Source organism: Neovison vison, chromosome 8 (assembly GCF_020171115.1).
Source record: "Neovison vison isolate M4711 chromosome 8, ASM_NN_V1, whole genome shotgun sequence".
Taxonomy (NCBI): domain Eukaryota; kingdom Metazoa; phylum Chordata; class Mammalia; order Carnivora; family Mustelidae; genus Neogale; species Neogale vison.
The window spans coordinates 136,477,413-136,494,764 of NC_058098.1; positions in this window are offsets into that span (position 1 = coordinate 136,477,413).

Consider the following 17,352-nt stretch of genomic DNA (forward strand, 5'->3'; position numbering starts at 1 on the left):
TTATTTCTCTCTCCCTCTGCTGGTCTCCCCAATCTGTTCACAAGCCCTGTTGAGAGGCTCCAAAAGATGACGTTTTCTAGTTCTATCGCCATGAGCCTTAATTAATTCAGGGCCACCTTAATTAAGGTAACTCATTCATTAAGGACTACCTAATCTCTCCCCAGGTCACTGCAAGACCCTCTTCACTAGTCTCCCTGACCTGTTCTCCACACAGCTGTGAAGTCATTTTCATACGATCATCAGACCGTGTCTGTCCCCTCTTCAGTCCTGTGAGTTCTAGCCCCTTCCTTCCTCTCTGTCCTGTTTCATCCCTCTCCCGCCTCCTGACTCTGCTCCCAGTGTGGGTCTTCCGCTCTCTCCTCCGACCCACCACGTGCATCTGCTCTCGCTTTGGGCCCCACACTTGCTTCCGGATGAGCTCCGTAGGGGCGGGATGATGCCGAAGCTGGGGCTGCTCGGGTCTGACAAGTCTGGTTCTGGTACTTCCCGCTCGCATGTAGTCATGAAATTAATGAGCAAATTAGCTAGGAACTGATTATTCCAAAAATAAATTATAGATTCAGCTTCTTTCTCTTGGCTTCAAGCCTTTGAAGTGTCTGCCGCAACTCTTCCTGATGAAACGAAAAGAGACATTTGCAATGTTAATTTCTGTGTCACTTTTATATAAAACTACAAAAGAAAGAATAAGGAATATCAACAAGATCAAAAGAAATAGGAAAATTACAAAGAGGGGGAACTGCACTCTTATTATTTTGTTTATAGACTATTTGGCAAGACATGAATAATACATAAGAGAGTGTACTGAGTAGTTTAGGAGAAGAGAGAGTTGGTATTTCATTATTGCAAATGCAGGATGGAAGTGGGATGGGGGTCCAGAGGGAAAGGTACTTAATTGGTGCTAAGAAAAACGCAAGGGGAAGCTGCTAGTCTGCTGTGGACATGGGAACCATGAACCTGAGCTGGTCGGAATGACGTAGAAAGTTTGAATTAACTGTGAGGGTCTCTCCTCTGGGTGCTGTGCATGGCCATTGGGATATTCTAGTTCCCCAACACCTTCTTTGCTTATTTTTGGCTTTGTGATGGTATTCCTGAGAGTGGAGATCACTAGAATCTCTTTTAGGTTCCGAGAACCCCAGGATTTTGGCGCCTCTCTGAGATAGTACATGTCCTTCATAGATCTCCCCTTCCTCTTCCTTTCTCTATAGGGAAAGCAATAAACCCTTCCCTAGAAATGAAATAGAGAAGTCCAGGATCACTATAAAGAGAAGTGCTGCATAATACACAATGCAGGCAAGAGAAGGGCGATCCTTGGGGTTGGAGGACAAGCTGGACCTTGAGGTTGCCTCCAGAGAGGATCTCTAAGTTCCAGATCATGTGCATAGGCTCATGGCAGTGTTTTTTGAGAAGGATGGTGGGTCGTGGTCTTCTGGGAAAGTACACCAGATCTTATAGGACAGTTCGAGAAATAATGGTTGATCAAGATCCCAGCAGAAGAGAGAATTCTCTCTCCCTCTTTCTCTTTATTCATTCACCTCCCACCCATTCACCTTCCCCATCCATCCACCCATCCATCCATCCATCCACTCATTCCACCTTCCTCCTTCCCTCCCTCCCTCCTTCTATCCATCCATCCATCTACCCATCATCTACCTTTTCCAGAAAAGAGGAGAAATCTTGCAACTCTACAAATAATACTTTAAGGTAGATAGGTGAAATCCATATGAAAGATTTTAATGGGAAAGATACAAGAAAGGTAAAATAAGTATGGAAAAGTAAGATGAAGCCAGGAGTGAGATTGCCACACAAAATACATGCCTCTACCCAGCACCTGCTGGGGATAAGCCACATTCTGGCTCTGAGCTTTCCAACAGCCAATGGGAATAGGAAACATGATAGCATGATTGTTCCCTTGACTCTCAGTGTCTGTAGGGTAAAAATAAACCCGTTGCCAAGGAAAAGCATGGCTCTGAGTGATGCGAAGACCAGTTAGAATTTTCCTGGGGCTTTGTAGAAGAGGAGGGTTGAGGTTTAACCAGAAACAGACTCCTGGGCTTGTGACTGATGCCAAAGCCCTGTTAATGGGAGGTAGCGGTGTTAAGTTAATTAAGCAAGGAGGCCATTAGACTGAAGTCAGGAGGGAAGGGCTGACGCTGAGGATGGGGACAGCTCTGATCCGATGAGTCATCAGGACTGGCTGTGTGGACCCGGAGGATGAACTGGAGGTGTGGGAGGTGACGAAGCTGTCCAGCCATCCTGTCATTGTGCTGGCCCTCTTTGTCTCTTCACCGGCAGGACCTCCCTTTGCATGTCTTAGTAGCCTGGGAAGCAAACCAGACCCTAAGCCTGGATTGCCTCAGGGTTAAGAAATGGGAACTTAAGGACAACCAATCCCAAACAGCCAATGAGGCTTTCTGAATAAGACAGCCACTTAGGCTCCAGCCAATCAAATGATTTCCTTGCTTGGCTTCTCCCTCTTCTCTCCCACCCCTTACCCCAGTTCCTTCTGCTAAAGCGCAGTATTTGACACTGTCAAGTTGAAGTTGATTTTTACTGAAATAAACACTGATAATTTTTAATATGCCTCAGTTTACCTTTTAAAAATGGTTTACTGGAAACGGTTTTACTCCTAAGGGGGTGTTCTACATGGGCTGGGGACAACGATCACCGTCAAGATGGCACATCACCCAGGAGGTTGGGCCCCCCGTCCAGGATGGGGCGAGCAAGGTAGAGAATGGGTCATTTGTGGAATAGAAAGAATGGGATAGATTAGAATAGAATATGAAATGTTCAAACAACACATCAAAGTATAAGGAAGAAAGAAAATGCAAGTCTGAAATCCCACCACCAAGAGTGACGTCATCTATACTGAATTTGGGGTGCCTTGACTTGAGAGCCTCAGCCCCACGCAGGACCCACTGTGCCGGGCAGGATGTCTCCTGTGTGGACTCCCTGGAGGGCAAGTTCCCCGGGACGCAGCTTGAGGCCTGATGTGTTCACTGCAGAGCCTTTTCCTCTGAAACCCTCTCTCTCCCACGCCTCATTCCTCCTCAACGAAACTTGCTCATGGTTCCTGGACATTTGAAGTCTAACAATACAGGCTCTTCAGATCAAAGTTCATTGTTAAAGTTCAGACTCCAATATTGTAATGTAGAAGACTTTCATTTTTTTAAACCAAATTATAATACGTAAAAAGTAGGGCACCCAAGACTGTCCAGACCAGTGATTCTTGTTAACGACACTGATCTTTGAAGTGAAAAATTTTCCAGCCATAGATCAAATGAGTGGTAAGAAACAAACCTTTCTCTAAAACTATGACTATAAAAATAACGAGTGAGGTCTGGTTGAAAATGCTGGACATTAGATACAAAACGAACGCAAGAAGGACCTGAAAAGTGGTGAGAAGGCAGGCCTGTTAGGGGTTGAGACTCGAGGAGCATGGCAAGTAGTTTCTGGGTTTCCTCATTGTCTCATGTGCCCAGACATGGGACAGAAGAGGCCAGAAACACCAGAAGGAACAGACGATGAAAATCCCAACAAAACTCTGCTCTCTTGAGCCAAAGGGCAATGAAAGGGGAAGCCTTGCCGAACAGAACATGTTAGACAAGAGTCATTCTCCAGTAGTCAGAAACCACAGAAGACACAGTGGCCCCAATCCTACCCAAACAGCAAGGGCCAACCGAGGCAACCAGATTCCCCCCGCCCCTCAGTGCTGTCACGGAGCACCTTCCCTTCTGTTTGGGGGAGGACACAGTGGCCGTGTTGGGATGGGAGTGAGTGGCAGCAGCGTGAATGGGGAGCAGATAGCCACCACCTGAGGCAGGGAGGGAGGGCAGGGGAGCCCACCTGGATGCTGGGGGCTGATTTCTCCCTCCCACTGGTCCCAACACTGGTGGAGAGACAAAAGGAGTGGGGCAGGGTGTGCACCTGTCCATCTAGCCTGGGACAGTCAGTTCCTGGGGTTCACCCACCCGCCCCCCCACAGGTCCCCCACTGTGTTAACACCTGGGCTTACCTGCAGGGCTGACGACAGTCTCAGTAGCGGTCAATGGTCAGTGGTGGGATATGCCTGCAGTCTGGGGAAATAACCTTGCTTTTGGAGCCCAGATGTCCTGAAGGCCTCCATCCTATAGGGTTTCCCTCTATTTTGCATTCAAATGAGACTGAGCTCTCATCCAAGCCCGGTGCCCTCTCCCGATGTCCATTCTTGGGATCACTGCCCATGTCATTCCCACCCCCACTGAATGCCATTCTTCACTTGCCCTCCTGTCTCCTGGCCTCTCTCTGCCCTTCACCACTCAGGAGAGGAAAGTCACACTTCCCCTTTCCCTCCCTCGGAGCCCTGCAGTCCTCCGGCGGCTGTAACAGGTGTCACTTCGGTTCCGGGGGAAGAGAGGTACATAGAGCATCACGTGGAATGTCAGATGCCTCAGTTCCTACAAACTGATGAGTCCTCACGTTGAGAGGGGAACTTCTCACTGGCTTGGGTCCACAATTAGACCTTGACTTCCTCCACCTTTCCAGGTCTCTCTTCCCCCCATTTCTCATTCAGATCTCTAGTCTCTTCTCTGGTCACTAAGAGGCTGACAGCGAACAATCCCCAAATTCCTCTTACTTCGTTCTCTGGAAAGTTTAGCACAATCTCGGCCTCACGCACCCCCACCCCTGCTCTGGGCTGGGATGTCCCGCCTCTCACAGTCCAAATGTCCTTCAGAGTTTTCTCCAACAGAACCTGGCCCACTTCTGAGGGGAAAGGGGCCTCTCTCCCCGAGCATGGAGGTGTGGCAGTCCCCACTTGCTTTTTATTATTATTTGCATTATTTATTTATATTGATTGATTTTAAGGAGGCTCCATGCCCAAATGGGACTTGAACTCACAAACCTGAGACCAAGTCACATAGTCCACTGACTGAGCCACCCCTATTAGCCATATTTTTATCTTTCTGTTATAGTCATAAAGTGTGCTGCCAAGTTGACTGGTAAACTAGAGCAAGAAGAAGCTTCTAGGACTTTCTGGAAAAAGAAAAAAAAAAAAAAGACTCTGTGGCTCTTGGGAATCAAAAGAGAAAGAAGGAACCCAGGCATTGTGCAGTAGAGACAGGCGCCAAGAGAGGGTGTATTGGACAACTGGAGACCTGATCTTCTAAGGGCAGGAGATGGAGTGAGAAGCTTAAATCACCTGCCCCTCCCCAAGCTGGACCTTCCACGGAAAGTCTGTAAGGACAGAGCAAGCTCCCTTTCTTGAGGGAGAGAGGGTAAGAGCCGAGCTGGAAAAAGCTTCACTCTCCTGGGCAAGATGTTCTAGAAATGACCCCTGAGATGGAGCTCCTAGTCTGGCCATCTGACTGCAGCCCAGAACCATCTTATGCACTGACTGACCCCACACTGCCACGACAGCGTCTGCTGTGCCTGAGGGGACCAGTCCGAGAACGTAAAAATTCTGGGGGAGGTGTAGTGACGGGCCATGAGTTCCAGAAGGAGTAAGCTGGGGAGCTGGGCCCGCTCGGTTCTCCAATTCTGTCATAATCAACGCCTGCTTCAGCAGGGCCGCGGGAGACAGGCAGGCCTGTACGGATACAACCTGGGAGCTCAGAGGCAATTCTGAAGGATGCCCATCAACAAGAAGGCTTTCTGGGTTTTGTTGTCTTGTTTGCTTTCAAATAACAGAACAAGTCAACAGATGCACTGGGCAGATGACGCCTTCTCAGCAATTAACCAAATACCAAGAAGCTGTGGATATGCAGCAGATTCCTTGTTTTTACAGGCATTCTGGAAGGAGGCAGCTCCCTGAGCCATGGGAAGAAGCAGAATTTATCTTCCTCTTTACAAAGGGCTACCCAGGAAGGTCTGGTTCACTCTCTGCTCTGGACAACCCATCTCGTCCTAAACCCACCTGAGTTTCTTCACGTGGACGATTGTGACAGGAACAGATGGTCTCCAAATGTCAGGAATAATCTTTTTTGAGGATGCCCTGCCAATATATGTGCAGTTACATATTAAAATACATATATATAGTAGTACTGCATTAGTAATATATATAAAAATATAAACTAAAAATGAATGAGATAAAAATAAAGTATAAATGTACTAGGTTGAAAAACACTCCCCCCAGATTTATGTCCTTCCTGGAAGCTCAGAATGCAAACTTACTTGGAAATAGAGTCTTTGTAGAAGTAATGAGTTAAGGTAAAAAATCATACTGGAGGAGAATGGGACTTAATCCAATATGACCAGCGTCCTCATAAGAAAAGGAGAAGCAACACACATACACAAAGAGTGCCAGGCTCGGACCAGGACTGGAGAGCTCACATAGATCTCCAAGCTTCCAGGTCATGCTGTTGCCCAAGGGAGCCATGGAGACCTTGGGGGCCAGTGACAGGAACTGTAAGTCTTTGACTAAACTTGGTCAGGCAGGGAGGCCACTGTCTCATGGCCGGATAGTGTGGAAGTCCCTCCTCACAGGGAGCCCTGGACTGCCATCCTGTGACCTAGAAAACTGTGACAAATACCAGCACAGGAAAATCATGAGAATGAGTCCCCGTCTGGCCTTGGAGAGTTTCCAGGGCTCCCCAGCCCTGGTGCCTAGACACAAGCACCCCCATCAGCACCCTCCGGGGTTAGCCTGCCAAGATGAGCAGAGTCTGCGAATGGAAGGAAGTCTTTGGACGGGAAGCAGTCCCTGGATGCCTGGTGGCCCATCCTTTTCTTGGTCACTGGGTGGTTGCTGTTTCTGGCCCCTGTCAGCTGTCCAGACAGCATGGCCTTAGAGATGTGGATTCATGTCAATAGGCCGGGTAGACAACCCCACCCCAGCCTGGCTTGCTCTGCCTTTCAAACTGAATTTCTATGCTTTGGGAACTAAACGTGCACATTTTGGCCTGAGAGCCCCGCTCGGAAAGGCTGCTGAGGGGGAAGACTCCCAGCCGGAGCACCGGCTCCTCCGCAGGAGACCCCAGGGTGGGACCGACGGCTTCCGGCGGGGTCCTCTCCTGGGAGGGAGGCCGCTCGTATTCCTCCGATTCCCGGACTCCCGGCACTGGGCAGGCCCCTCGGACAGCCTTCAGTCTGGCTCCTTGTCTTGAAAGAGAAAACATCTAAGCCACCAGCTGGTGTGGAGCGTCAGCCAAGTGGGAAGCCGGGGGGAAGAGCCCGGGGAGGCGAGAACGCAGCGCTCGGCTCGGTGGCGGTGCTGGGAAGGAAGGAGCGCTGGCATTCAGCACACCTGGCCCTGGCTGGGCCTCCAGCCGGGACGTGCAGAGAGTGGGAGTCCCAGCCTGGTGCTATTTTTTTTTTTTTAAGATTTTATTTATTTATTTGACAGACGGAGATCACAAGTAGGCAGAGAGGCAGGCAGAGAGAGAAGGAGGGGAAGCAGGCTCCCTGCTGAGCAGAGATCCTGATGTGGGGCTCGATCCCAGCACCCTGAGCCAAAGGCAGAGGCTTAACCCACTGAGCCACCCAGGTTCCCCTACACTGGTCTGTTTTTAAGAAGCATCCTGTGTGAGAGACCACCCCGTAGAAAGATCGTGGGACTTGAAGTCAGGCCGAGTCTCTGAGATACGCGTACCCTAAACAAGACGTCCCTTTAGGTGGAGTCTATCGAAAGCCCCAGGGCTATCTGAGCTTCTCCTCTGTCGGAAGGCACTACCCTGCAGAAAGGAGAACAACATTCCAGAATTCAGCCTTTGTTGATAAAATGGCTGGAAAATCTCACCAGGCCAATAACAGCTGTGAAATCACTGGTAAGTTTCCGTGCTGAGCTGTCCCCTCCCTCAGCAGCTACGGAGAAATCAGCTACGGAGAAATCAAGAAGCCTCCACACTTGTATTTCAGATTATTTTACCCACAAGTGGGTCCTGGCTTAGGAAACACATCACTCCAATGACAAAGCAACAAAGTCGATCATCAGGTGGAAAGCAGATGGGAGAAAATAAACCTCCAACGTGGAAGCCGAGGCCGCCTGATCCAAGAGGCCAGGAGGGAGGCTCGCCTGACGTTCTTGCTGGAAAGATCCCGTGCTCTGTGGATACCAAACTGCCTCTCTGAACATGGTCCCCCAAGGACCCGGGGCCCACGTGCAGGCCACCAAGCCCATATGCCCAGCCTCAACAGGAGGCAGGTTGGAAAACCCAACCCCCCAGGTACCTTCAGGATTGAACGGTGTCACGACCCCAGCACCCACACGACCCGGTGCTGTTGTCTGCATGAAAACCCACCCCTTCCTTCCAGCCCAGGCCTGGCTGGAGCATTTGGCCGGATCCCAGCCCCCGGGAGGCGCTCGAGACCTGTTGGAAGGGCGAATGTGTGGGGACAGACCTCTGCCTCGAGGGTCACGTCCTTCTCCTTAAGCTGCCGTGATAACTGACAGCTTCACCTAGATACCGTGGAAAGAATTCAGATCTTGGTGTCCTGTCTGGGTTCAGATCTTGGTGCCTCCACCTGCCAGCTGGATGGACTTAAACATCCAGTTATTTTCTTTGTGGCTCAGTTAATATGAGTGAGAACTGGAAGATGCATGGGGGGCACCTTGCCGGTCCTCACGAAGGAGATGTCGCTCATGCCCTAAGCTCCTACAGCTGACTTCCCCATCACAGAGAGAAGGATGCTGGAACTTTCTTTTGTGCCCACTTGGGGGTGCATGGTGGGTGCTCTCAGTGTAATAGCCCTACCCATCCTCTGGCTTTCTTCCCTGTGTCTAATCTGTGCAGAAATTCCAAGCAAATAGACGTGAGAGACTCCCCACCCCCCGGCAGGGGCCAGTAATAGAAGGAACAGCAGCATCCGTCCAGCACCCTTGATGAGCACCACAGCTCTCCGAATGCCTCCAGCCGCCAGAGTGGATGCCGGGAGCCACGGCCTGGAATGGGCCCCAACCGGAAGCCCTGAGACCCTCCCCCCGCCCCCCGCCTCCTCTGAGGGATATGACCTCCCAGGTGGAACACAAGCCAGCAGGTGGATGCCAGGCCAGAAGCTGGGGGAGGGGTAGATCAGTGGGTTGGTCGGGGATGAATCACCAGCAGAGGCTCTCAATCTTGGCCACACACCAGAATCACCTGGAAAGCTTTACAAACTTACCACCCTCGTCCTGCCCCAGGTGAGACCAGTGTGTAGAGAGCAGGGCGCCTAAAGATGAGAAGGGGGCAGGTCAGGCACCCGCCTTTGAGAACACTCAGATGTGCGAAGCATACCATAGAACCTGCCTCTGGGCGGAACACAAAACCCCCAGCCAAAGAAGCCTGGCAGGAGCCCCACACCCCGGGATTCGGTCCAAAGTCAAAGGGAGACTTGCCCTTCATCCTCTGGGCTCCCCAAGCCCCTTTTGCCACCTGGTCAGAGCGCACCTCCCTGAACTCTAGCTGTCTGGTTCCCTGCCCCTCACCCAGGCTGCAGGAAGATTCTGGAAGGCAGAGGCTCTACCATTCATTATTGACTCTAAGCCTCCCCAGCACCAAGCATCATGCCCAGCCCCCGAGGGTGTGCGGCAGGTGGAGGAGACGCGGTCACGGATAACTTGTCTAATGCTGATCTGATGCTGCTCGATTCCCCAGCCAGAGGCTGAGTCGGTCCTAGCACCTGGGTTGAAACTGAGCATCCAGCGATTGCACTGTATGAAGAGGAGCCTGGGGCCTCACAGGACCTGATGCTTTCTCTGATTATTTGCCTACACGAAGACTTCCTCTATTTAAAAAAAAAAAAAATTGGTTGCCACCAATCGTTTGAGGCTTAAGGAGGACTTTAAGCCGCTATTACATTTTACCAAGAAGCTCCTTAATCTGGCTTATTTTTTATTTTTTGGCTTGGGCTCATAAGCCATTAATTGCTGTGCTGGGGCTGGGGTGACGTGAGCAACCTTCCATCGGGGAGGGGAGGGAGTGGGAGAAAAAGGAGCTTCGAGCAGCTTTTCTGAGTATGAGTTTAGTCTGTCAGCTTTGACCTTTCTGTTCCAACTCAATGCCTATTCAACAAAAACCTTGACATTTAAACAGGCAGCATATCCAGCCTACATCTTTATCTTACAGGCCGACCACTTTTCAGATCGGATCCTTCTTTCTTCAGAGCTACAGCCAAAAAAGGAGTTTGGCATTTCTGCTATTCTGTACCCTAGCTTTTTGAAAAATACGGGGAGACAGAGAGGCTGAGAGATCAAAGTATCTGTTACCCCCTGGCCGTTCCCTAAATGAGCTTGCATTGACTGGTGGGTGTCTGTGTGTCTGCACACAGCTTTATTTTGCTTTGAAAAGGATGGGGCCACAGGTGTCGGGAAGCAAGATGAGGCAGGTGGAAACCCACTTCGGTAGACCTATTTTTAGTTCAGAGTCTATTTAAGTGGAAATGATAACTTCAAGGTAACTGGCAAGAGAAAATGAGTCTGTTTGCGCAGTAATTGTTTTGCCCAAAAAAGGAATGAACATCTTTAAGGTATTCCAACGGCTGAGCGAAGGGAAAATCAAAACAGGTTACTTAAAGGACCTTTGGAGGAGGCCCTTGAAAGAAATCAGTGGAGTCAGAAAAAAAAAAAAAAAAAAACAAAAAAACCACAGTGATGAATCATGAGATCTCAGACTGACTCACAACCAGATGCAGCCGGGCCACAAATCCTCCTCTCTTGTGTGGGGTCTCCTGGGACTCTTAGGAGCCTCACGGGGACAGGTCACTAGTTACAGAGTCTGGTCAGTGCTGGAACTTACCACCACTCAGACACATGTCACCTTGAAAATCTGGAAGCCCAGGGTCCACTCTGACCACTGTCTCCAACCTTGTAGATCCCTCTCTCCCTCACTCCCTGCCGTGCCTGCATTCTAACCCCTTAGAGACCCATAAATGAGGCGGCGTGTGAAGAATGTTAGGAGCACACCAGCTGGACAGCAGGCGCTCAGCACAGGTGATCATCCTCACTATCCTTCCCCGCCGGGAGCTTTCCCGTCTCCCTGAGTTCCGAGAAAGCCTCCCAGGGCCTTTCTAGCTCCTGGCTTTTCTCCTGGGGAAAGCCACTTCCATTTTGCTTTCAATTCAGTTTAATTAAAACACACACACACACACACACACAAACACACACACACACACACGTGTTCATTTCCTGTTCTTGTAGCTGTATCTCTTCTTCTGAAGAATTTCACACGAGTCAACGCCGCCTTGGCAGCCATGCTATGTTTCAAGAAAATTTTTTAAAGAAGAAATAGTACTTAGAAATTATGGGAAATTGGCATGTAATGGAGCTCAGCTCTGATTCACATTCAAAATAGATTTCCTGTCTGGCTGGAACAGGTGTGGGGGGAGGGTAGGCGGGAGAATTTGAAGGGCAGAGAAAGGCCTAGAAACTTGCCTGTTTCTCCTCTTCTTTCTCATCTCCCTACGGAGACAATGGATAATCCTCTTTCTTTTTAAGGAAAAAAATAATTTTCAAATAATGCTCTTCCTTTGCAGAGAAGTTCTAAAGCCATTGAAATGGCAAATTCTGTCCCAAGATGACCAACGTCTTAATGCCGTGCAAAGGACAAAAGCTGAACCCCCCAATTTTCCAAAAGATAAATGTTACTAGTTTGTTACAAAGGGGTTGACTGTCTTCAGCAAACAATCAGTTTGGGAACAGCTGTCGTTTGGGAACACTATTACAAAGCAACTTGAAACTTTTTAGCGAATCACAGAAAAGAAAGCTTGAGCTCACATTTAATATTTTAAAGAATTCCTTCAAATCTGAGTAGGGATTGAATTTGCAAAAATGGATACATTAGGTCCAGAAAAGATAAGGCAGTCCAGCGAGCAGGGTAGATTTGTGTTTCTTGCCCCATGATACAGGACGGCAGGCTCTTGGCCTTCCTGGGTGGACAGGGAAGGTGGCACCGAGCCCCCCCACCCCTCCCAAAAAACGCACCCAGCACAGTGGCTTTGCTATCGATGTTAGGGTGTCAGGCCAATGCTTCCAAGTTTGGTTATTTCCTTTTAGACACTGAGCCAACAAGTCTCATGCTTATGGTTTGGAAATGACGGAGAGAAGATGGGTCAAAGCACAGAGCTACCTTCCTTGAATAATTGTGCATTTTCCGCCAAAATGCTCTTTGTAATAAAAAGAAAAGTCATAATGGGGCAGTTTATCCGAGTTTCTGACACATCCTCAAACAACTTCCTGTGGTTTCTTTCTCTATTTTCCTTTGTTTGCTTCATTCTGCAAAGGTAATTCAACATTTTTAAAGATTATTTAGAGGATGCAACTTTAAAAAGGAAAAAAGTAGAAACCGCTCCGAATTTTTCTACTTGGTGATAAGCAGTATTAATATTTTGGTGGATGGTGTGTGCGCACATGTGCATACACGCATGCGTGTGTGAGTGTATGCGTGTGTGTGTGTGTGAGAGAGAGAGAGAGAGAGAGAGAAAGAAAACGAATATAGAGCCGTGAGGGTCGTCTACGTGTTCTGTAAATATTTATCAGCACTCATTTATCAAATGCTTCGTCTGTGAAAACTAGCATCATATGGCACATACTGTTTTGAAACAGTGTTTTCACTTAATATCCTTCCGATCATCTGCAATGGCTCATAGACTTTCACCAGTGCGGGTGTGCCCGCTGTCCTTGCAGAGTGTTTTTCTATATCTGAATTTATTACTTCCTTACGACTTAACATCAAAAGCCCCTTTCCCTTTCTAGTCAACACATTATATTTTTGGTATTAATAACGTGATAGTCACAACAACAATCAGGCTGTGTCGGATACTGAGTTTAATGCTTTCCATGAAATATTTTATTAATCCACAGGATGGTTCTCTGATCCATATTACCCATCAGTTCATGACATCATTTGTTCTCTAAATTCTTAGTCCCTCTGTGTACTGAGAGAACTGGACTTTTTCTCTCTTTGTGTCTTTTAATTCCAGCTCAGGTTTGTCAAATGTTGACTGTCTGATGCCAGAGTGAGATTATAAAATGCCTATTATTTTACAAAGCAATAAATGTACATGGAACTAAAATTTCAAGCAGTGTATGTAGAGTATACAGTATGTGTTTCAAAGGTTAAAAAACTATTTGCCTGGTTCTGCTTTGTTTGGCCTTAATAAAATGTTTAGTCCTTTCCTTTTGCTTTGTTAATTGGAAGCAATAGATACTGACCCCCACCCACGAAGACTAAAACCTCGAGATCACTTTCACTAGCCTTCACTTCTTTCCCCCAACTTCTCCTTACAATTTTATTTTTATTGTATTATTTTATTTTCTTAAAAGATGATTTAAAGTAATCTCTACACCCAGTGTGGGGTTCGAACTCACAACTCTGAGATCAAGAGTCACACATTCTACTGACTGAACCAGGCAGGTGTCCCATCTCCTTGCAATTTTAAAAGTAGTATCTATGGGGGTACCTGGGTGGTTCAGTCAGTTAAGTGTCTGCTTTTGGCTCTGGTGATGATCCCAGGGTCCTGGGATCGAGCCCCACATCGGGCTCCTTGCTCAGTGAAGAGCCTGCTTCTCCCTCTCCCATTCCCACTGCTTGGGCTTTCTCTCTCTCTCTGTCAAATAAATAAATAAAATCTCTTTAAAAAGTGGTATATATAGTTTTTCTGAGGTTACCTAGGAACCTAACGCCTCCCTATAGAAGTATACATACTACACGTAAACTTTTATTCATGGATCCGTCAACAGTAGGAAGTGTCTTCTCCCCGCCCCCCCAACCCCACCACTGTGTGTGATGGAAAATTCACGTCCCTGCACTTCTTTCCCCCTCTGCTCACTGCACACACACCCCTGCTTTCTGCTGTACCATTGCTTTCATACCATTTTTGTTCAAACCTATTGTCTTGTATTTCAAGTTTTTCAAGTCTTCCAGATTTTCCTACGTTTGAACATTGAAGTCAAACAGACAGTGTGTGCAATATAATGACTATGCAAATGATATTCAGTGTACCACCAGTTAATAGAGAAGGAAATAAAACCTCTGTCACTTGAGCTGTGATGTTGGAAAGAAATTATTCTAAATAAATTCCCTTTTCTTACAATCTCTCAGTTGTTCAAAATTACGGCTCCTTTAATTGTTGCTTTGGCATTGCCAGATGGCTCGAGACGATCCTCCTTCCCTGGTATGCATGCCCTTGTGTAGACCCCTCTCCCACTGAATCATAGTGGACCCATGGGACCAGGAAAATACCACGGAAGTGACAGTGGGTTGTTTTCGAGACTAACTTACAAAAGACCTTGCTGGCTCTCCCTTGACTTCTCTTGGATCACTTGTTCTAGGAGAGGCAGGCTGCCTTGTGTGAGGACACCCAAGTAGCCCTGTGAAGGAGCCCACTGGAAGAGAACTGTGGCCTTCCGCTGGCAGCCAGCATCAACTTGCCGTCATATAAGAGAGCCACTCAGAAGCCGCTCCTCAGACGAGCCTTCAGATGACGGCATCCCAGGCCAATGCCGAAATGCATCTCCTGAGAGACCCGGAAGCAGAACCACCTACCCTAGCTACTTCTGATCTCCTGACACACAGAAACCATGAGAGAAAATAAATGCTTATGGTGTTTTAAGCTTCTTAGTTTTGTGGTAATTTATTGTTACTAAAGACTTTAATGTAGACTTTAATACTTGGAAAAAGAGCATTGACATCACAAAGAAACTAAACAGATAATGAGGTGAGACCTTGAGGGTCTTTGAGAGGGATGAATATATTTTTGTATGTGGGAAGAACCTGAATCACCAGGAGCCAAAGGGCAGACTGTGGTAGCCCACCTACAAGATGGCTGCCGCCAACAATCTCCACTTCCTGACGCCATGCCCTTGTGTAGTCTTCTCCCACGGTGAATCATGCTGGCTTGGGTGACTGGTAGAATACTACAGAAGTGACAGTTAGTGACTTCCCAGGCTTCTCTTGGATCACTTGCTCTGGGATGTCACTAAGGCACTCAAGCAGCCATATGGAGAGACCCAGGTGAAGAGGAACTGATGCCTTCCACCAATAGCCACCATCAATTTTCCCGCCACATAGTGAGCCACCTTGGAAGCCGACCCCCAGCCTGAGACAAACCTTCAGTTGACTGCACGTGGGCCAACATCTTGCCTGCAACCGTATGCGAGACTGCCAACCAAAGTGCAGGGTTCCCAGGCCTGGTGGGGTAGGGGGCAGTCAGGAATTACAATAATCTCTCCCAGATATCAGTGCCAGGTCTGAACATTGTGACTTCTGGGCAGACAACCTGTTTGCATCTCAGCTCCTGCTGACACAACTTTATCCCAGAATCTTTATACAGACGTCGTGTGCCTGGTCCTAATTACGTGTGAATAGAACCCAAAGCAGCTGTGTGCCTTTTTCATCTTTTCACAGTGCGTACTTGGGTAATTTTTTCAGAAAGGTGAAGAGTATGTAAATCGTATAAGCCCTTGTGTTTCTAAAAAAGATTCTACTCTTCTCTTCCACCTGCTTGTCCGACAGGCTGTGTATAGAATTCCAGGATTAGAATAATTTTCTGCCTGAACTTCGAAGGTTCCGTTCCATTGTCTTCCCATGTTCAATGTTACTGATGAGCTGCCTTCTGTCAAACAAGTAGTTATCAAAATAATGATAATACCAATAACAACCGATCAAAAAATAATTGTTCTCTGTCAGTTTTTAGGACCCTCTCCTTACACTTGGTGCTCTCGGTTTTCATAAGGGTAGATCCGGGTTTGAGTTTTACATTCATCTGTATTCGTCGCGCTCTCCGAGTTTGGGGGGCCCCTCCACTTCCGTCATGCCACCTGAGACCCTGTGTGTCTCTCAGGTCTTATACTTCTTTCCTCTCCTTCTTTGCTCTCTGTTCGGGAAGATGTTTCTTGACTTTCCCTTACTGCCTTTCTTTTGTTGTTTTATAACTTTGGCAATAACGTCTTTTTTATTTCAACAAACTCCTGCTCTCTGAGTTCTCTCTTGGTAGTAGAGTGTTGTATTAAGGCAATACTTTTTTTTTTTTCCTGAGGATACTAATTATAGTTATTTTTAAAGTTTTTTTTCATTCCTAAATTATTTTCTCAGGGGCCTTTTGCTCATCTTGGCCCCTTCTCCTCCGTGCTATTTTGCGCAGGTATCTGGCCTGTGTTGTCTTAATTCAGTTGGTACTTCCAGTGATGGTCTAAGGAGATTCTAACAGGGAGCAGCTATGGGAGGTTCCTCTGCCCCATCAGCTTCTCTCTGAGCACGAACGCTCACTCCTTCCCATGGGAGGGTGGTTCTGACTGGCAGACTTTACTCAACCCCAGGAGATACCATGTCAAGGAAGCCGTGACTTTTATGGAGACTGTCTGTGTCCGTGCTCATACTGTGGGGGCGGGGGCACTGAATCTTCTTATTTTCTATCCTTTCTCTCATCCTGTTCCTTTCCTTCTTGGACCGTTGGTGTTTCTGCCCTGAAACAAGCTCCCTCCCCTAATCTCTCTCTCACCAGCTCTGAGGAGCTCTCTTCACTGACAGGTCTGTCAGTTTGAGCACATGCCCTTTGAACTTCCAGAGAGGCACCATGGTTTGGGGACAGGCTGTGCCCCTGTCATTTCTCAACAGTTTACTAGCTCACTCCCTTGTAAACCTCTTTGCTGCCGCTTCACGGGGTTATGGGCGTGGGGGCAGTTGGCGCTGTGAGGATTTTTACAAACGGGCTGTCGGCCATCTTGACCTGGAGCCCTGGGAGCTGCTTGCCCCTGTGTACCCTGACAGGGTCCTCTTTTCCCAGAAGGGCAGAGAATGCTTTCCTCCCCAATACCTTCTCTTCCAGTTCCCGAGGCTGCGTGTGGTTAGGTCGTCACTTAGAGTTCCGATTGCTCTGCTGCTTCTCCAGAACCCTCACCCGGCTTGTGAACAAATCTGGCCAGATGCACCTTCAGGGTCCGGACGCAGGCCCCCCTGAGTGCAGCCACCCCCCTCCCTCCTGCTTCCCCCTTTGTCACCTGCAGTAGGTTCTCAGTACTACGGCCGGGAGAACCTTCTGAATCGTGTTAGAGCGTGTCTCCCCCAGCTCAAAACCGACACTGGCTTCCATTCACCTCACTCCGAGTGACAGCCCGTGACCTTGCTGTGGCCACCAGAGCCAGCGTGATCTGAAAGCCACCCGTCCCTCTGCCCTCGCCACCTGCTCTTCTCCCCTCCCCCATCACCTCTGTGCCCCTCCAAACCACCGGGCACAGGGCAGTTTCCTCTGGCGGGAGTGCGGCCCCTGACCACAACCACGGCCCCCAAGCTCCTGCGGCAGCTTCCTCGCGGGCAGGCCTTTACCCCAGCCTTACCTGTGCCGTGAGACCTTGCCTGACTTCCCTGCCTTAGCTGCACGCGCCCACCCACATGCTTTACCTCTTGCTTCTCTTCTCCCCAGAGTGCTTCTCGGGACAGAATCCCTGCATGTCAGCTTACTGTTTCT